The following is a 22,179-nucleotide window of genomic DNA, read 5'->3' as shown; positions in this document are numbered from 1 at the left end:
CTGCCGGCAGAGCCCACAGGCACGCCACTGCAACCCCCTGTGGCCTCTGCTCCGTAGCTGCTGGGTGACCTCTCGTTTGGGGCTCTACTCAGCTCTTCCCAGGAGGGTGGCACGGTTCCCCCCCTTTTTGGTGGTCCTCCTCGGGTCCTCGTACTCTGGGGCCTCTGGATGTCTGGGGCCTGGATCTCCTCCATACCTGCTTCATGCCCTGGGGGACGGGGCTATGGCTCCCCACACTCCCTAGCAGATCGTTACATGGAGAAACCTTTGGAATACAAGCGTGCTGATCCACACAGGTATGCACACAGGTGTACACACGGGTGTTCACAGACGCGGACTACACCTTTTTTGGCTGCTGTTGGGTCTGTGTTTCCACAAACCCCGCTAATTCTAGAGACTTATTCATCATGAAGAAAACAAGACAGTCGATCGATCGATTATTTGCGCAAGGGAGGCCTCGTCTGTGTCCACCACGAGAATGACCCCCAGATCTGACCTCCTCCTGCTACCTTTTATTGAGAGACAGTTCACACAAAACACGTCAGAACAAAGCCACGCCCCCTTGGTTCTAAGACAAAGCATTGTATGTATATGTGTGAACTTCTGTAAGTGTGTGTGTGTGTGTGTGTGTGTCAGACCTCCTGCTGACCAAAGGGTCGTAAACGCAGGAAGCTTACATCAAAAGCACAAGGATGTGTCTGTGATAAAAGACTACAGCCCCCCACCTAGAACCTCGAGAATCTGGGGGGAAGGACAGTGAAATTTCTTTCATCATAGTTAAAACAATGTACAAATGGTAAACATAAAAATGACAAACATTTAACAATTCACTCTAACAGCTTCTGCCTCAAAGCACATTGTGCGCTGTCTATCTTGCGTGCTGCACAATAGCGTTTAATATTTAGTATCTACTGTTATCTACTGCTAGCTAGTTTATTGTGATGGTGCTGTTTTTATTATGTTGCTCTTTTTTTGTTTGCTTTCTCTTCTGTTTTTTTTTCTCCATACAGGTGATCCAGGTGTTTTGTTTGTTTTTCTTTCTTCCTTCCCCCCTTTCTCACCGTCTCTTCTCCCCTCTGTTTTTCTTTCTCTCCCTCTCTTTCTTTCATTCTTTCTCCCTGTCCTATCCCCCAGTCATGTCTGTCCCGTTTGTAGCAACCGAAAATAAAATAAATACATAATTATAATAAAGGTCAATCAAATGGACCAATATGGCAAGGCCATGATGATCCACTTCGTAAAATAAATCCGCTTGGCATCTTTCTTGGCCTTAAGACAACAATTCTGATGGCTAAAGATCCAAACGGGACAAAAAAAAAAAAAAAATAATAATAATAATAATTTGTGTGGCATCTTGTTGAATGCAGAACAGCTGATTGTTCTGTAAATAGTTTGAAATGGTTATTTAAAAAATCAAGGTAAAAGGTAAATGGATGCAAACTTTGTTGTTTGCAAAACATGTGCACAGGATTTTAAAATTGACAATTTATATTTGCGTTTAAAGTTATGAAATATGATTCATTAAACATGTTTGTGGTTGTTACAGTAAAAAAATATAACTTTTTCTACTCTGATTTTATGTTTTTTGTCTGATTTTAGATCAATTGTGTTAATACAGTATGTCAAAATGAAAACATAACTGTAAATTCAGACACGTGAGGTTGTGCTGAAAAGAATGATACCAAACAAGGCAAGTAAATAGTTTTTAAAGGTAAAATATGGAGGGAAAATCAAAAGTAGTTAAAAATGGCCAATTATACCCTGGACCCCAGAAGGGTTTTTCTTAAAGTAACGCAATAGTTACTTTTCAAGTAATTAATTACTTTTAGAATATTGTAACTCAGTTACTAACTCAGTTACTTTTTTGAAGAAGTAACTAGTAAATATAATTAATTACTTTTTCAACGTAACTTGCCCAACACTGGTTACTATAGTGTCATTGTATCTGTGCCATCGTGGCAGATGAGGCAAGGGATGAAAAGGCAGAGCAGTTAGCTGTTTGTGTTAGGTATGTGTCAGAGGGGGCAGTGAAGGAGTGTTTCCTTGCACTTGCAGAGATAAAATCATTTGATGCCCAGTCCATTGCAAATGAGCTTCAGTAGCAGATCCAAAACAATGGTCTTGCAGAGTTTAAGCGTGTAGCACAAACATATGATGTTATGAGTGGCTCCACTGGAGGTGTACAAGCACATTTCAGAACGCTCCATCCTGAGGCTATGTGCATTGTTATGGTCATCAACTCAACCTGGTTTTGTGCAATACTTGCAAGGCTGTCCCAGAGGCTGTGGAGCTTTTCAGCTTGTTGGAGTGTGTGTATTCTTTCTTCAGCATCTCCCTAGTCAATCATCATAAGTTCATGGAAGCTCAGTCAAAGCTTGGATTGACAAAAACTGAGCTTGTGCAACTTTCAAACACTCGCTGGGCATGTCAGTTGCGATCAGTTAGTGCAGTTCTTGAGACATTGTCTGCCATTTTGGAGTGCCTGCTATCTGCCATTGGATCCCCCATAGCTGTTGGTCTCAGAGCAAAGCTCTACAAGTTCTCAGCAGTCTGTGCACTACTGATGTTTCACATTTCTGTCTGTAACCGAATGACTCCACAAGTTCCTGCAGAAAGAGACTTTAGACCTGGCAGAAGCTTTTATCTGCAAACAAGTTGTGTGTGACACACTTAAGGGCAAACACTCAGATGCATTTGCCACAGAGCTGTATGAGAAAACCAAGGCCCTGTGCAACACCTACAGTATCCCTGAACCAGGTGCCAAGCCAAGGCACAAACAGAAGAAAATGGAGGACCTTGTGCTGGAGGCAACTGTGAATTCACGCACTGAAAATTTATTTGTGGCCTAAGATGTTTAATCTGTCCAAAACTTTGAAAAGCAATTCCTCAGTCTTTGTTTTCTGTTTGTGAAATTTTGTGCTCATGCACTATGTTCGTTCATATCGTGTGCTTCTCTTGGGGGCTAAGCACACCCCTGTCGTTAAAACCTAGTGACGCCCCTGTTTAGAGGTACCATATCTGGGAACACAATGGCACTGATTTTGTCAAAAAGCTCTTGGGATTTCTCTTGTTTTTTTATATGAGTCTAGAAAAATATTCTGATCTTACATTTTTCACTGTATCATTTAAGGAGATGTGAATGATGAAGCCTGTGTACTTTAAGTTTAGTTTTCTTCTATTGTCATTCTGTTTTGTGGCATGTGTTCTCCTTAGGTTTAATGTAGACTTGTTTATCCAAGGGTATGTCTTCTCTTGTGAGATAGAGCTTCTTTTAATAGGTGCCACTTGATCCAAAATGGATGAGCATTCTCTATTAAAGGACTGGATAAGAGTATTTACATCATTTCCAATAGAATGTAGAGAACTGTCAAACATGACAGAGAACCTCTCAGCAATGGTCTCAGTTGAATGTTAAAATCCCCAAGAAGCAAAGCTTTCTCCAGGTTGATAATAGAAGATAAGAAGTAAAATCAAGAACAGAGTAGCAGTGCCAGGAGGGCGATAAATTAAAACACAATCGTGTGTCCTTGGGCAAGACACTTCACCCGTTGCCTACTGGTGGTGGTCAGAGGGCCCGGTGGCGCCAGTGTCCGGCAGCCTCGCCTCTGTCAGTGCGCCCCAGGGTGGCTGTGGCTACAATGTAGCTTGCCATCACCAGTGTGTGAATGGGAGGGTGACTGGATGTGTAAAGCGCTTTGGGGTCCTTAGGGACTAGTAAAGCGCTATACAAATACAGGCCATTTACCAATAAACCATTTTCGTATAGCCAACCTTAATTGTTTGTGACTCAAAAGATCAATAGTTTTCAGTTTGCATACCTTTGCATGCGTAACTATCTTTAAACACAACAGCAAGTCCTTCACCACGGTGACCTAAACTGGGGGCACCCAGATAGGAGCACCTAAAAAGTTTGTTTAGGGTGAATGAACTCACCATCTGTCATGTTGCCATGAGAAACAGAAAATGCAGGTTTTTTCTTGTGAAAAGCTCATTCAGGGAGAAGGATTTGTTTGAGATGGAGCAGGTGTTCAAAAGGGCAATCCGAATAAATGCTGGCAGCACAGGTTTCTCATCAGCTTGTCGAAGTGGAACTGACAACAAATACCTTGTCCAATCACATGGTCTACAGCTGCGCCACCGAACCAGTGGGACCAGCCACTGGTTTTGCAATGCAAACTGCGAGGACACAGTAATCGACACAAATCAGAGCATCAGATGAGAAAGACCCAGCCTGCAGTGGTTGTGAGTATGCATTTACAACCAAATCTGGAAGGGTAACCAGCAGCAAAAACCGGGGATGCCTCCAGATCGTCTAATGTGCACTTGGATGTCGGCCCTACAGCCTCTTTTCCTCAATTTCTTCTTAGGATTGCCTGAGGCACATTTCGTAAGGAGCAAGAAGTAATCCGGTGAGGAAAAGGAGCACACAAATGGTGGGGGGAAAGTTTTCTTATAACTGTCCCAATCATCATAAAGGTGTTCCACAGACTCTTTGATGTGGAGTACGGAAGAACAGTCATAAATCAGAGCAGCATAGGTACATAAATTAAAGAATAGGGCTGATAAAATATCATAAAACACAATAGTAGATTGCATACAGGCAGAAGTCAAGCCAAGCACAGGCCCCATCTTGTTTAGGTGTCATCAGCGTTCAGGTGTGAGCTAGCTGTTTTTTATAGCAGCTCCACAAAAATTGATGTAACAAAAGTGAAATCATAGTCATGGGTAGGAGGGCTATGGGTTGCTTTTGTTCAGATACAACTTGAATGTAACAGCAATCCCAAGGGGGTAAACATGTTGACACATCTGCTGTTTGGTCCTTCTTTAAGTAACACAGATAAGATGAAGTGGTGTTGGAAGTCCTTTGGCATGTTGAAATTGCTCTGATTATCCAGTTGTCTTGAAAATTGGAGACAATGCTCCTGTAAGTTTTTTATGGGTCCACTTTTATCAGATCCGAGGTTTTAGACCAGTATAAACCTTTAGGTCTGGAGTCCTGAGGGCAGTCTTTTTTGCCTGGTGGGTCATTCAGGTTTTATGTAACAGAAGTGCATTGTATAGGAAAAATACTTCTGGAGGGAGTATAATAACCCACATTAGTTATAGAGTGATCTAGTTCTAGTTTCAGCTGTTTTGATAAGATATAACTCAGAAGATGTAACTCTTATTCCAACAAATATTAACTAAACTGTCCATCATTATGAAAATAACCACACTGCTTTTACGCCATGTTTTTTTTTCTTTAATCACCAAATCATGCACACTAAACACATATAGAAATTAATTAAGCTTTTTGAGATATTACAAAAAGAGTAGTATTGATTTGTGTGTTGCTACATTGTGTTGCAGGATCTAACAAGATTTGTTGTGTGTGCTTTTACACAGTTCACTTTTTATAGCAAACAGCAGATATGCAGAAGAGTTCTTGTAATATGTTTCATTTTGCAGCATTGATCTTTTTGCTCCAAAAAAAGATATATGTGAGGAGGACTCATACTTGTGTCTGCTGTTCTTTATCTATTAAGAGTAAGAAATTACTTTTCCACTGTAATATGACAATGGCCCAGCACAATAAAGAAAAATTAACATAAATTGGCAACTGGTAGGCCTTGCTCTGTTTTGCATCTTTTTGCATTTTGCATATATGTAGCCTTAAATTTGAAGAAGCCTGTGTCTCTCTTCCACAAAGAACATTGAAACACCTTGAAAGCAAAAAAAGTATACGCATGTTACCAAGGCAGTTTGCTGTTGGTGGCAGAAACTTGCCTGACTTAACCCCTCTAACTGTTTCCACATCAGATAACTTTGTACCATCAAAAATTTGGATTAGAGATTTAGATTAAAGCTTAGTGTCCAATATTGGGACAAGGAGTTAAACGGTTGTATGGTACTAGTATAATTGTGACCTTTTTTTTAAACCCCTTAACATCCAACCAAACGTTGGTATCTCTAGTGTTGGGGGTAGGGTTTAGCTTTGGTTAACATCTTATCCTGTCTTATAGAATTTCTGTCTGTTTGGAACACCTAAAAGTAAAAGCTTGTAAAAGAAAAGTTGCAGTACGTGCAGTATGTGTGGAACATTAAAAAAATATATATATATATAACATCTTGTGATTTCTAAAAGAATTGCCTGGTTAGCATGTGGCAAAAAATAAACCCAGGTGATGTCACTTGCAACTGTACATTAAATTTTTAGATTTTTGAATTTAAAAGGTAACATATTCTAGTTTCATGTGGCTAAAATGCAGCCTAACCCTATCCAAAATGGTTTGGTGGTGCTGGTGGATTTTAGGAAGTCAAGGTAAATTAAATGCAGAGGTTCACTTGCAGATATTTGAGCAGTAAAACTTATCAAACTCATCACCGTTCTCCTTCTTCTTTTGTTTACCCTGTGCATTTTGTTTCTACTCTCTGGGGGTGATTCTAAAGTGGGATTTCAGCTTGCTGAACATGTATGAATGGAATCTTGAAAGTTTAAAAAATTCAATAATGAATTCTTTAGCAGAGGCAGTACCAAAATTGCAGAAGCAATAATGAAATTCCCAGGTCACCAATTACTAGAAAATTTCAAAACAACATGTGGCAACCTAATACTGGCTCCAAGCCAAAGTAATATTAACACCTGAATTCTGCCAGGGACGACAACGGAACATCATCAGTGATTCTGCTTCCCCAAGCTAAACCTTTTGTTATAAATTGCGACCAGTGCAGTTAATCACACATTACCTTCAGAGAAAATGCAGCCTTCAGGAAGCTTAGAAATTTACAGAAGGCAATGAAATCACAGGGTAGGGGCCTTTGGTGTATTCCTGACAATAACACATGTTTCTACTGGCTGGGCATATGCCATCTGACAAAAAGCCATGTCACAAAGGATGCCTGCAATCACTCCCTCCTCCTCTGAGTTGATGTAGCTGTTGAAACCATGTGGCACCTGCAGTGTGTTTTTGCTTGAATCTCTACCCAACATTTTCGCATCTAGTTTTCAAATTTTTTTGGATAAATAAATTAAAGTCACATAATGTAACAATTTGGTCTATATTGGTTCCAGTTGACTAAAACAATCTGTTTGTTTGATAGAAAAACCTATAATTACTGCAGAGTTATGGTTTGCCATTTTCACAGACAGTACACAGATTTCTAAAAAATATTTGATTCTTTCTTTACAATATATGACCAAATTATATCCACCTTACGTTTATGTGTCCTCTACATGACAACCGTGCTAAAAAAAATGTGATGACGTGTGATTAATTTTCATCACTACACGAGGATTTAAAACAGGCCCTGTGGATTATTTTTAGATGCATAACTTTGTATCGATTTTGTGTTAGAACAATTTATACTTCTACTACTTGTGAGCATGGGATCCCATTAGTCTATAGTCATAATTATACCAGGGGCCTAATCTAATTTTAAGTTAGTTTGGAGATTACTGTTGAAAGTGTTAGAACACAACATCTAAACCTTACTCAAACTACAGCTCTCGCACTGGGAAAACTACAGTGTGGGCCATTTATATGGATACACCGTAATAAAATGGGAATGGTTGGTGATATTAAAGTCCTGTTTGTGGCACATTAGTATATGTGAGGTGGCAAACTCCTCAAGATGGGTGGTGACCATGGTGGCCATTTAGAAGTTGGCCATCTTGGATACAACTTTTGTTTTTTCAATAGGAAGAGGGCCATGTGACACATCAAACTTATTGGTAATGTCACAAGAAAAACAATGGTGTGCTTGGTTTCAACGTAACTTTATTCTTTCATGAGTTATTTACAAGTTTCTGACCACTTATAACATGTGTTCAATGTGCTGCCCATTGTGTTGGATTGTCAATGCAACCCTCTTCTCCCACTCTTCACACACTGATAGCAACACCGCAGGAGAAATGCCAGCACAGGCATCCAGTATCCGTAGTTTCAGGTGCTGCACATCTCGTATCTTCACACCATTGACAATTGCCTTCAGATGACCCCAAAGATAAAAGTCTAAGGGGGTCAGATCGGGAGACCTTGGGGGCCATTCAACTGGCGCACGACGATCAAATCCACTTTCCAGGAAACTGTTCATCTAGGAATGCTCGACCTGGCACCCATAATGTGGTGGTGCACCATCTTGCCGGAAAAACTCAGGGAACGTGCCAGCTTCAGTGCATAAAGAGGGAAACACATCATCATGTAGCAATTTCAAATATCCAGTGGCCTTGAGGTTTCCATTGATGAAGAATGGACCCACTATTGTTGTACCCCATATACCACACCAAACCATCACTTTTGTTGGTCCAACAGTCTTGGAGGGATCCATCCAATGTGGGTTAGTGTCAGACCAATAGCGGTGGTTTTGTTTGTTAACTTCACCATTCACATAAAAGTTTGCCTCATCACTGAACAAAATCTTCTGCATGAACTGAGGGTCCTGTTCCAATTTTTGTTTTGCCCATTCTGCAAATTCAGTGCGCCGATCTGGGTCATCCTCGTTGAGATGCTGCAGTAGCTGGAGTTTGTAAGGGTGCCATTTGTGAGTAGCTAATATCCGCCGAAGGGATGTTCCACTAATGCCACTCTCCAGTGACATGCGGCGAGTGCTACGCTGTGGGCTCTTGCTGAATGAAGCTAGGACAGCCACTGATGTTTCTTCATTAGTGACAGTTTTCTTGTGTCCACATTTTGGCAAATCCAACACTGAACCAGTTTCACGAAACTTAGCAAGCAGTTTGCTAACTGTAGCATGGGAGATGGGTGGTCTCGTAGGGTGTCTTGCATTGAAATCTGCTGCAATGACCCGGTTACTGCGTTCACCAGATATCAACACAATTTCGATCCGCTCCTCACGTGTTAACCTCTTCGACATGTCAATGGCTGTGAACAAAGAGAAACTTGTAAATAACTCATGAAAGAATAAAGTTACGTTGAAACCAAGCACACCATTGTTTTTCTTGTGACATTACCAATAAGTTTGATGTGTCACATGGCTCTCTTCCTATTGAAAAAACAAAAGTTGTATCCAAGATGGCCGACTTCTAAATGGCCCCCATGGTCACCACCCATCTTGAGGAGTTTGCCCCCTCACATATACTAATGTGCCACAAACAGGACTTTAATATCACCAACCATTCCCATGTTACTACGGTGTATCCATATAAATGGCCCACCCTGTACATCTGTTCAACCAGCTGTATCAATTTGCCTTTTGTACTTTTTAGCTTATCTGGATGAATTACACAAGCTTATTCCAAGTTACGGCATCTCTCATCTATGTGGACATCCACATTTTGCAAGAATCACTACTCATATCACAAACAAATACATTTTCAAAATTGGCTGGAATGCAAAACAATTAGCAAAGAAAGTTTGTTAAACAGAAGGTTGGTTGAAGATTTAGATGGTTGAATTTGGCCCTTGAAGCAAATCCTCAAATTAGATTTTATGATGAATAATGGGAACATCTTGCAACCTGCTGGTGATGAGTAAAAGAAAATACAAGGAGGTATCAAATCTGATAACAGATTACTACCACAATTAGAATAAAGCTTCTTTGGTGAAGAGATTGGTTCAAAGTAAGGGCAAGGATTTGTCCTTTCACAATAAATACAAATATTTAGCTGTCTGGATAACCAGCGGAAGATTACTTTAACATTTAGTTTGTATACTAAATCTAAATCTACTATAATATGCTGATATCCAACCCACTCTTCTGTTCTTTTCCTTTTGGTCACTCCTGCACAAAAAACAGTCTCCTAAAGGACTATTGTAAGTGACTCTAGTGGCCCTCTGTATAAATCCATCCTATTTGAGAAACAATAGCAAAAGTGTTTATTTGGAAGGAGGACTTAATAATTTTAGTTCTCTAAACTTGAAAAAGATATTCTTAAATAAATTTTAAGACTAAATTGCTTGCTGCAGTTACAAAGTCACTTACAGTCTGCAGCTAATCTTAGATTTCATTAGACTTTGCCCCAGTTCCACCTGAAAATGTATTAACCTTACAAAAGTTGAAATGTTTCTGATACTTCTTTATTTAGTTACATGCAAATAGCGAGAAAAATTGGAAAGAAGTAAGGGAAGGGGAAGAAGGAGGAAAAAGGAGGAGGAAAGGGAGGCCTTTCCACTCAATCTATGTAAGTAGTTTTATATTTTTAAAAAATGTTTTAAATGCTGTTAGAAAAAGAAGTCCTCACAATTGACAAATAACACACATCTGTGTATATGTGAGAGTAACAATAACATGTCAGAGTGGCTACCAACCCTTTCCCTATGCAGCCACAGCTTATCACATCTGCTGCTCTGGAATCTGAATTCTATCAACCAGCTAGAGTGAGAAGACCTACATGCCAGTTGTAATTTACCACTGTGAGATGGGATTGTGGAGTGTGTATGTACATGTGTATCTGTGTGGGAATGCTGCAGCCAGAGAGAGTGCAATGAGGAAGCTGGCAGTGACTGGTGAAGAAAGGGGTCTGGAAAGAAGCCTGGATGAAAGAAAGTGACTGTGGTGGCAATGATGTGGCAGCACTACACTGCAGGTGGGGAGGGAATTTTTTACAAGCACAGAAAGCAGTACTGTTTGGTCTGTACAGTGGCACCAGCCAAGCACCCTCAATTTACTCTCGATCCCACACACAGGCCTTATCAGGGAAGCCAAATCTCCAGCTGCTAATCTGATAATCCTGCGCAGATGTGTGTCTGCAGCGGGAGTAGGGAAACTGTGTTTGATAGAGAGTAAGTGAGTGTGTTCTACAATAAGTGGGAGAGTGATACAGAGACACAGAAAGCTGGTGTTTAACCAGGCAGACAGACTCTCTTCTTTTTCTGTGACAGTTGCTGTTTGCTTTGCTGTGTCACTACTTCTGGAATAATCTACACTGGTGTTTGCTCTGTCAAGGTTTAAATGCAACAGAGATGCTATTTGGTCAATCTAAAAATCAAGAAAAATCACATTTCAGTAAACAATTAGATGCACAGTATATGGACAAGAATGGAGTTTTGTAATTTCTTGGGGCACTTTTTCACTTACTTTCTGTCCAGTCTTTGGACCTGACCAGGTGCAAGAGGAATGTTTTTTTCTCTTTTCCTTTTTAATGAAACTAAAACAGACATATAACAGAAAACCAGCAGCAAAGAATCCATCAAACTGTATCTTTATCAACTTTGTTTCTATTAGCCTGTAACAACAAGTTGGTGGTTTTGCCACAGTAGAGAATTACGTCCCAGCACGCATCATTGTTTGCAGTGTTTTCATTTACAGCTGTAGAGTACTGCTGCCTGCATGCCTGTGCTCAGTGCCGCTGAGTCATATGACCATGACAACTAAACACAGCAGAGCAGGAAGGCGGGGGATGGATCAAAGTGTACCAGCATGAGAGAGGAGTTTTCACAGACATGTCTCCTTTCTGATGAACAGGAGCAATTTACTGAACTTAAAGAAGAGGAAAAAGCTAATGTATGGATCTGATAATTGACTCAATTCCAATACTCCACCCACCCCAATCCAAAGCCAAAATCTTTTTTTTCTTTTAACCAAAATATTTGAAATCTCATCCACATGATCTCTAATTTGACACTTCCCTTTCTTGAGTCTGTGACACCTAGGGATGGGTATCGAAAACCGGTTCTTGTTGAGAACCGGTTCCCACTGTTTCAATGCCTTGGAATTATTTGCCATTTTTGCAAACGATTCCCTTATCGATTCCAGTCACCCCGAATGACGTCACCACGTTGCTGAGCGTCATTTACCTGGCAGGAAACATGGCGGCTCAAATGCTCAAAAGTTTGATTATACTTTACGAGAACGGATGACAACTTGCAATACTTGCAAAGTAGATATTTCATTTAAGGGAGGAAACACTACGAATATGCAAAAGCATTTGCTCACAAAACACGCAATGTTTTTAATTCCGCTCCGGACTCGTGAATTTCAACCCAGCAGCAGCGGTAACGTTTGCACGTCCTCTCCCGTTAATGTGGCAGGTAAATAATCAACTAACAGTGCATATTATGTTAGCGTGATCTGCCTTATTACAAAACCTGCCATTACTGTGCACTGCATTTAGGTGACCATGATGAGAGAGATAGACAGAGTCTGGCTGGCTCAGATGCTGGCAGTTCTCGCTGCAGTCTACCGTTAGCGTCTCCTTTCAGGCCGGGATAGACGAATGTCACCCAGCAGTGACTAAGTTTGTGGTCAAAGGCTTGCACCCATTTGCCACAGCAGATGGCCCCAATTTTCGGTAAGTGAATGTGTTTAATTGTAGGCAGGGACATTACTGGATATTCTTGTGTAATTGCTACAGAATAATTTATGTTATACTTTGTTATTGCTACAGAAGAATATTTATTTTATTATTTTGCATTTACATTTTTTTTTCCTGGGGACCCTGTGACACCCCATTGAAGAGCTATAGGCTGGATCTCTTAAGATCTCACTGTTGGGTTTGTAAGGCCATGTTACTCCTAAATTTCTATCTTGTTCAAAGAGAAGATATAAAACAAAGTTCTAAGCTAATCGACCTTAGTGTTCTCCTTTTTTAAAAAGAATCGATAAGAGAATCGATAAAGAATCGAATCGTTAAACAGAATCGAAAATGGAATCGGAATCGTGAAAATCTTATCAATACCCATCCCTAGTGACAACACACCCACCAAGTTTGAAACCAACTGAATGAACCTTTGTCCACACAGCCAAAGAACGAAGAAACAAGATAAAAACTTATTGTTACTAATTCATAGTAACATAACTAATTGACTAAGATGATAATGCATTATATAAAATGTCTGTGGTTGGTAGCTGTTAGGAGAAACTTCCTTAACTAACATTTACTAGGCTACAGGTACAACATGTTCTCATCCCAACGCGTAACATACTGACAAATGTGACAAATCATCGGTATATTATGCGATCAGAGGCATGGGAGCTGGTTGGAATTAATCTATATGTGTAAACGTGTTTTACGTTCTGATGCTGAATCTCTTTGGAAAACACTATGTGATAGGGTTAAGATTATGGTTAAGGTTAAGGTTAGGGCTGGAATGAACAGCTGGAGCCTCTGCTCGAAGCGTGTTTTACCTCTGTGAGTGGCATTCTGTTGGATTCAATTGAGAACCCAGAGCATTTCATAAGGATGCAGAACAGTACCTTTCACGTTACTATGAGACACCTAGGGCTATGACAAATTGTCTGTATTTTACACGTTGGGAATGATAATGCTCTGACAGGTAATGAATCCATGGGTAGGGGATAGGGCTAGGATTGGGTTTCATTTTAACTATACACTAAATAGGCAAATTTTCAGATGTTAACTTACAAATAAATTCTCAAACATTCATTCTGGCATTATATTTTTCTCCCCCAAAAGGAGCGAGAATGTAATCAGTTCAGATTGTTTGTCTTGTTTGTCTGGCTGTCTGTTTTGTTAGCAGTCTGTCCACCACAATGACACCAAGTTTAGCAAATCACAAACTGCATGAATATATCTCAAAATCTAAACATTTATACAACTTATAGAAGCCAAAGATTTCAGCCAGTTCTGCTCTAATCACTTTAGTATGTTATATATATATACTATATATATTATTTTTTAAATACAGCACTGTATGTCTTCACAATAACACAAACAGATTAACATACTAAACTAAATTTCTATATTAACAATGCAGATATTGATTAACAATGCAGATGTCATTACTAGGGATTTCCATGTTACCAATGCTGACATCAGCAAAAATTATCTACAAAAACTGCTGATGTCACCAGTCTGACATCATGTTGTAATAAAAACACCATAAAATATTGAAGTTAGGGTTAGGGTTAAGGTTTTTCCTTTACAACTCGTTGGAGGAAGTTGCAACCTGTCAGCGTACTTGCTTAAATTAAAGTTTTAACATTTTAATCATAACATTTTAAATAGTCCGGAATTCTTAAAACAGGGCTGAATATTAACGTGAACCTTATGCATAACAATTAGAGTTACTTTGTGAGGAAATATCCATTCAAAACATCTATGGCAAGAACACTCAAAGGTTGTCCTAGAAATAATTTTGAAGAGATGAAACCAACATGTACCAGAATAATTTTAAGAGACAAGCTTGGGGAAGGAAATTGAGGAAATTCATGATTAAAAGCATCTGCAAAACAAAGTGAAGGCAGGGTGATGCCTTCGGTTTTTATGACAGCCAATAGTACTGAGTCAGTAGTATTTAAAGGCGATGCTTTATTGGTCATTGTTTTCTGGAGTTAATCTGGCTGGCCAGTCATGCCCTTTCAAAAGACAACACTATTGCATCTCATTTCAATTGAAAAGTAAGTGATGTCTTTTACTTAGGTGCTTTTACGTAGGTGTTATAACGACTACAATTTTAACTCATTTTAACCATCCACTAACTATCAAGCATAAGCATACCTGTTCACACAATGAGTTTCTTCCATTACAAATCCTCCACTACCATGGGCAAGACCAAAGAGCCGTGAAAGGTTGTCAGGGACAAGACTGCAGACCTGCACAAGGCTGGAATGGGCTACAAAACTAGAACAGAATTCAAAAGTAAGCACTCTTCAGTCCATAATCTGAAAGTGGAAAGAACATAAACCGGCCACAACCAGATGCTCCCTTCAAAATTTCAGACAAAGGAACGGAAAAAAAGTATTTGTTCCTATTCATGAACAAATACATACGTTTTCAACTCATCTCAAAACAATGAACAAGAAAACGTCAATAATAAATACTACTGTACTTTGTGTTGTACTGTGAAGATCAAGTGCTCCTTTGATTTCAGTTTGTATTTTTTTTGATAGGGTTGTGTGTCATGCTTTCTGTGGTGACTTTTTTTTGCATTTGAATCTGCTGGTTGTTAGACGTGTTTATTGGCGTGTGGAGGAATTGTGTTCTTTTACTCTTCACCATTTTTCAGATGTCTATTCAATTCAATTCAATTCAATTCAATTCAATTTTATTTATAAAGCGCCAAATCACAACAAAAGTTGCCTCAAGGCGCTTCATAGATACAGAGAAAAACCCAACAATCATATGACCCCCTATGAGCAAGTACTTTGGCGACAGTGGGAAGGAAAAACTCCCTTTTAACAGGAAGAAACCTCCAGCAGAACCAGGCTCAGGGAGGGGCGGCCATCTGCTGCGACCGGTTGGGGTGAGAGAAGGAAGACAGGATAAAAGACATGCTGTGGAAGAGAGACAGAGGTTAATAACAGATATGATTCAATGCAGAGAGGTCTATTAATACATAGTGAGTGAGAAAGGTGACTGGAAAGGAAAAACTCAATGCATCATGGGAATCCCCCGGCAGCCTACGTCTATTGCAGCATAACTAAGGGAGGATTCAGGGTCACCTGGTCCAGTCCTAACTATATGCTTTAGCAAAAAGGAAAGTTTTAAGCCTAATCTTAAAAGTAGAGATAGTGTCTGTCTCCCGAATCCAAACTGGAAGCTGGTTCCACAGAAGAGGGGCCTGAAAACTGAAGGCTCTGCCTCCCATTCTACTTTTAAATACTCTAGGAACAACAAGTAGGCCTGCAGAGCGAGAGCGAAGTGCTCTAATAGGGTGATATGGTACTACAAGGTCATTAAGATAAGATGGGGCCTGATTATTTAAGACCTTGTATGTGAGGAGCAGGATTTTGAATTCAATTCTGGACTTAACAGGAAGCCAATGAAGGGAAGCCAAAACAGGAGAAATATGCTCTCTCTTTCTAGTCCCTGTCAGGACTCTTGCTGCAGCATTTTGGATTAGCTGAAGGCTTTTCAGTGAGTTTTTTGGACATCCTGATAATAATGAATTACAGTAGTCCAGCCTGGAAGTAATAAAACTAGAAAACTCATCCTTCAATGTATTTTTCAGGGGACAGAAATTTAGTTAGGCTTAGTAAAAATATGAAAAACTTACAAAGCAGCACAAGATGTAGGACAATTTGCTACGTTATCACAAAAACAACTTATAATATTTTATTTAACATAATATTCATTTCTGTGAGGCACAAAGCAGAAAAGGCCACTGATTAGAAAGCTAAGACTATATTTAGTTCAATAGGATCAGAGGCCACAGATGACAGATGTACTCACCTTCTTTAAACTCTAGTTTTCTGCTTTCTTCAAGTACACAAAAAAATATTTTTTTTTCTTGTTTTGTGGTACTTGGTAGAGGAGAAATAGTGTGACATAGAGATGAGCAGTGTTGGTCAAGTTACTTGAAAAAAGTAATCAGTAACTAATTACTGATTACTTCCCCAAAAAAGTAATCCCATTACTTTACTGATTACTTATTTTCAAAAGTAATTAATTACTTAGTTACTTTTTAAAAACACGATTTACAACCTGAATAGGTAAAGCGATAGATCTTTCAGCCCAATTCTACTTTTTCTGCATAATCCATCATACAAAATGTAATCAAATGGAAAAGTCTCTTTTTTTTAACTTGTTTTATCAGTTTTAATCTTTTAACTTTATGCATCAAGTAAAAATTAAATTATATGCAACATTCTCTGACTTGAAGAAATTTGTTTAATATTTAAACGTATTTTCTGCACATTCCAGCACATAAAATAAAATATTTTTTGTGTTTAGACTCAGTCTTTCAAATAGATGCAAGTAAAACACAGCAGAAAATAAATAAAGTCAAAGACTAGCGGTTCTGTTGCTCTATTTTCACCTGTAAAGCAGGAGTGGGGTAGGCGGAGGTGTGCCCTGGTGCAGGTGTGCCGCAGCGGTCAGTGGAAGAATCCGCGAGTTTCTCTGTGAATTTCCCATTACGTCGTTGCGCACTCGGTGCTTGTTTAGGGTTTTTTTTTTTTTCGCTGTAAAAATAAGTTTTCTTCCCACGCACAACGGACACTAATGTTTTTGTCACTTTTTATGGAATCAAACTCAAAGAAAGGTCAGTACTTCCACGCTTTAAACGCTGCACGCTCATACTCTCTCCCGCACTCCATATATTATCCATTGTTGATCTGCACACAGCTGTTGTCACGAACGTCGCACTCGCTTACGCCATTGTCATGAGACATTCTCGCAAAAAAAATCACGGCTTTAGTAACGCAGTAACGCAGCGTTCCTACAGGAAAGTAACGGTAATCTAATTACCGTTTTTGCGATAGTAATCCCTTACTTTACTCGTTACTTTAAAAAAGTAATCAGATTACAGTAACAGATTACAGTAACACGTTACAAGTAACGCGTTACTGCCCATCTCTGGAGATGAGACACTGCACAGTGCAGTAAAAGTGAGCAAATGAAGAGTGTGTTCTTGTTAGGTGCACATTTATGTGATCAGTGAGCCGTAAACACGCAGCCACTTCTCTGTGGCTCCTCTCAATGCATGTCTGATAATGTCACAGTTAGGATGTGTAAAAGAATACCACTCTGTTGACCCAACTTTGCCTGTTGGGGGTAAGAGAGCTTCAAGTACACGGTAAGACTGTTTGGCTAATCAGTGCACTAAAATTGAAAGAATTTTTCCTTTACAACTCCGTCTAGTGAGGTTTGGAACGGTGTAGCTGTTGTTGAACAGGTCACCTGCTAATTGAAAGGTTGGTGGTTCGATCCCTGTCTGTCCCAGTCTGCATGCCAATCCTTGGGGCAGATACAAACCTAGTATAAACAGTCTATGTTCAAGTTAATTTACTGTGCAAGGGACTTTTTTGTCTGTAAACGCTATGGTTGTATTGGATTTCCCTTTAGAATCTCAGTCAAAAACAAGAGAAAAAAAAAAAACACTTTCAGTAATCCAGGTTGAGTTGACAAAATTAACTGCATTTATCTGTTTCTCTGACTTGACATTTTCTTACTCCTCTGCACCAAAACAGTTGCTAAGACTTCCGGTATGATGGCGCCTGTGTTTGGCCTTGCCGCTGCTGGCTGCAGTTTCCCTCGCTCTGTTATGCTGCTGTTTCTGACTGTCCTGCTCTCCTTCTTTGTCTCTGATGTATTGCCTGCCCTAGTCTATGATCGTCTGACACTACTGTCTATTCGCTCCTCTATGGTGGGCCTGTATATTGCTCCTTCATACAATGGCTTCTTCCCTCCTCCGCCGCCGGTGCCTGGATTTTTGACAGATGTCGCCAACAGCACCCTTTTGGGTCCACGCAAATCTCGGAGGAGGAGAGGTAAAAGAGCAGGTGTCCAGGTGAAATTTAGACTCCTCTTCAGACGAGGATTAGCGGGTAAGCGACGTCGAGCATTTCTGGTTACCTGTGCTCAGACTGCCCGTTTGGAGGAGAATTTGTTTCCCCCGTCCCTGCTGGATTTTGCAAAGCCTGGACTTATGAGATCGTGTTTCCTTAGGAGTGTTCATCCAGACTCTCCTATTATTTGGCCCGCTGCCCCTGCAGCGAGCGGTATCTATGATCGTTATGGATCGAACCCCCAGTTTCTACGCCCCCTAAAACGGGTCAGTGTCGATAATGGTTTGACTTATTCCTCGTTGAACATGGTGCTTCTCAATGCCCGATCTATGACAAATAAAACGTTCTTATTGAACGATCTTATTCTTTCCAAAAAACTGGACTTATTATTTTTAACTGAAACCTGGCAGCGTGATGGTGACTATTCTTCCCTTATCGAACTTTGCCCGAGCGGATACTCCTTCATCAGTCGGCCGCGGACTTCTGGTCGTGGCGGAGGACTGGCTGTTGCGTATCGAAATTGATTTCACTGTCGCTCATTGATGGTTGAAAAAATGTCAAAGTTTGAACTACAGCTGGTTAAAATTGGAATTAAAGATCCGTGTTACTGTGCTGTAGTTTATCGTCCACCTGGACCTAACGGTCAATTTTTAAAGGAATTCAGTGACTTTTTATCTTCCATCTTGAAGTTGTCCAGATTGCTAATAATTGGCGATTTTAATATGCACATTGATGATGACTCTGACCTCTTTGCCAGAGGTTTTCTTAGCATCATGGACTCTTTTCATTTCACACAGCATGTATCTGGCCCCACCCACACCAAAGGGCACACTCTGGACCTTGTATTTACTATTGGCTTAACCATTGACTGTATTAGTTCTGAGGATATTTTCATTTCGGACCATCATTGTATTATATTTAATTTGTCTTTTTATTTGCCTCCTCCTCCTGAGCGTCGTGCTTTTAGCTCACGCGTCTTAGATTCTTCTACTGCTGCTAAATTTTCTGACGTTTTTAATTTGGATCTGCCTGTTTCTAATGATGTTGATTTATTAACAAATCTTTTTAATAATTACTGTCTTTCTATTATCGATAATATTTGCCCTATTAAAACTAGACTAGCCCCTGTTACAAAACCCTCGCCCTGGATAAACGACAGCATTCGCTGTTTAAAGCGTGTCTGTCGTAAAGCTGAGCGTTTGTGGAGAAAGACTCGTTTACAAGTTCATCTCTTTTATTTAAAAGACCTTTTAGTTTCTTTTAACGCTTCAATTCGTGATGCAAGGGCTGCTTATTTTTCAAACCTAGTCTCTAGGAGCAGAGGTAACCCCAAGGTTCTATTTGACACAATTAGGGATATTGTTGCTCCGGCTTCTGCTGCTGTCCCTATTTCTTCGAATGAAGACTGTGAAAATTTTCTTTCCTTCTTTGTTGAAAAGGTTAGCAATGTAAGGAGCAAAATCTTTCCCTCCATGTACCATTTGCCTGTTCCAATTTTAGTTAAGCCTGTCAGATTTGAAAGATTTTCACCAGTGTCTTTACCTGAGTTGTTGAAGCTGGTCACTTCAATGAGATCATCCTCTTGCCCCCTTGATATTTTATCTGGGTCTTTACTTAAAAATGTTTTTGAGTCTATTGGTCCTAGTGTTCTTAAAATTATTAATGCATCTCTACTCTCTGGTCAGGTCTCTGTTTACTGTAAAAGTGCTGTCATTCACCCACTTTTAAAAAAGCCTAAACTTGATCCTTCTTTGCTTTCCAGTTACAGACCCATCTCAAAATTGCCTTTTATTGCCAAGATTTTAGAAAAGGTTGTGGCCAAGCAACTCGCGGATTTTCTAGATGAACACAACGTTCTTGATAAATTTCAATCTGGCTTTTGTAAGGCTCACTCTACCGAAACTGCACTTCTTAGAGTGTCTAATGATATTTTGATGAATTATGATGCTGGAGAGTGCACTGTTTTGATGTTGCTGGATCTGACCTCTGCTTTTGACACTGTTGATCATCTTATTTTGTTAGATAGATTAAACCACTGGGTGGGCGTATCGGGTACCGCATTGGAATGGTTTAAATCCTATTTGTCAAATCGATCTTTCTTTGTGGCTACCTCTAAGTTCAGATCCTCCGTCAGCTCTCTTCCCTATGGGGTGCCTCAGGGCTCTGTCTTGGGACCATTATTGTTTTTGTTGTATTTACTCTCTCTTCTGCAACTTCTTAGCTCTTTCTCTGATATTTCATATCATTGTTATGCAGATGATATTCAGCTATATATCTCTTTTAGGCCACCTGATGTTTCTAAGCTCCAAATCCTGCAGTCCTGCTTAGATTCCATTAGAGATTGGCTGGCTGGTAATTACCTTCAACTAAATGCTGATAAAACGGAAGTCATTGTCTTTGCTCCTGAGAAATTTGTTCCCCTCGTGGTTAAAAATCTAGGCCCTCTTGCTTCCTATATTAAATCATCCATTAGGAACCTTGGTGTTACATTTGATCCAGCTCTGACGCTGGACACACACGTTAAATCTTTGGTTCGCTCTTGTTTTTACCATTTAAGAAATATCGCTAAGCTGAGTCCCATTGTGTCACGTTCCGAATTGGAAATGATTATTCATGCTTTTGTTTCATCTCGCTTAGATTATTGTAATTCCTTGTTTACTTGCTTAAGTAATGCCTCCCTGGAACGACTGCAGGGTGTTCAGAATGCTGCTGCTAGGCTTCTGACAAAGCATCACAAATACTCCCATGCCACTCCCCTGCTGATTCAACTGCATTGGCTCCCTGTCGAGTTCAGGGTCCAATTTAAGATCATAATCATGACTTATAGGGCCCTGCACGGTGTAGCTCCAACTTACTTAAGTGATCTTCTTCTTTCCTATCACCCCAGCAGGTCCCTGAGGTCTTGTGACCAGGGTTGCTGGCTGTCCCGCATACAAGGTTAAAAACAAAAGGTGACAGAGCGTTTGTATCAGTGGCTCCCAGGCTCTGGAACTCACTCCCTTTGAGTTTGAGATCTGTGGACTCAGTCATGTCTTTTAAAAAGCAGTTAAAAACCTGTTTAAACTTGCTTTTGGTTGATTTTGTTTTGTTTTAGATTTTAATGTCTGTTTTCTGCCTCTGTAAAGCACTTTGTGATTTTATCTTGAAAGGTGCTATATAAATAAAATTTTATTTATTATTTATAAGACACACAAGCTTATTTAAATTTTCTGATGATAAAGAAACTCTCTTTATCTGTACAATATGACCTGCAACAGAGAAAAACATTTCACAAGGTATGGATGTTGCAGGCATTGCCAAGTACTTATATGCAATAGTGATGGGATTTCCGGCTCTTTTTAGAGAACCGGCTCTTTCAGTTCGGCTCACTAAAAAGAGCCGGCTCTTTCGGCTCCGAACCGGCTCTTCAGGTTGCTTTGTTGCTTTAATTAATTTATTATTAACAATAATATAAAATTATGCACAAAAGGAATTACTAATGTAAAAAAAAGAGTGGTTTTATTTATATATGTTTATATATAAATATATGCGGTGGCCCTAGAGACAAAACACGTACAAACTCCAAAACACATTTCTAGCATGAACTGAACTTCCAAAACAGAGCTACCTAGATCACTTAAATGACACAATTGAAAGCATGAAAGCATATGTGTATTGTTTGTGTATTTATACACAAGCATTCATATATAGTCAAATAATAATAATTTTAAAAAAAAAAGTTCATTTACCTGTTATTACCACACACCAAATCCGGTCGTTGGTACTTGCTGGCTTGTGTAGCCACTTGGTAACAAAAGTTCAACACTGCCCCTAGCATCCTGGAGCACTTCTGTTGTCTTTTGTATGTGTTTTGAGTTTTTATGTGCTTCTGAGTTTTTACGTGTTTTGGAGTTTGTACGTGCTTCGGAGTTTGTACGTGTTTTTACGTGTTTTGGAGTTTGTACGTGCTTCGGAGTTTGTACGTGTTTTGAAGTTTGTATGTGCTTTGTCTGTAGGGCCCACCGTAAATATACTTTTATTTATTCACTCCACATAAAATGTAATAAATAA

General features: G+C 39.7%; 1 protein-coding gene and 1 pseudogene across 1 annotated transcript in view; both read left to right on the top strand.

Moving 5' to 3' along the window:
- The window catches only part of LOC146382122 (zinc finger MYM-type protein 1-like), a 30,388-nt pseudogene extending 9,151 nt beyond the window's left edge, over positions 1-21,237 (top strand).
- ca10a (carbonic anhydrase 10 (inactive)a) overlaps positions 1-22,179 on the top strand; it is a 314,556-nt gene that overhangs the window by 13,993 nt on the left and 278,384 nt on the right. The window lies entirely within an intron of this gene.

The sequence above is a fragment of the Perissodus microlepis genome, chromosome 8, assembly GCF_051167445.1.
Source record: "Perissodus microlepis isolate ML-2025 ecotype Zambia chromosome 8, ASM5116744v1, whole genome shotgun sequence".
In the NCBI taxonomy this organism is placed as follows: Eukaryota; Metazoa; Chordata; class Actinopteri; order Cichliformes; family Cichlidae; genus Perissodus; species Perissodus microlepis.
Note: the sequence above shows the minus strand (reverse complement) of the source record. Positions and strands in the feature narration are given on the sequence as shown.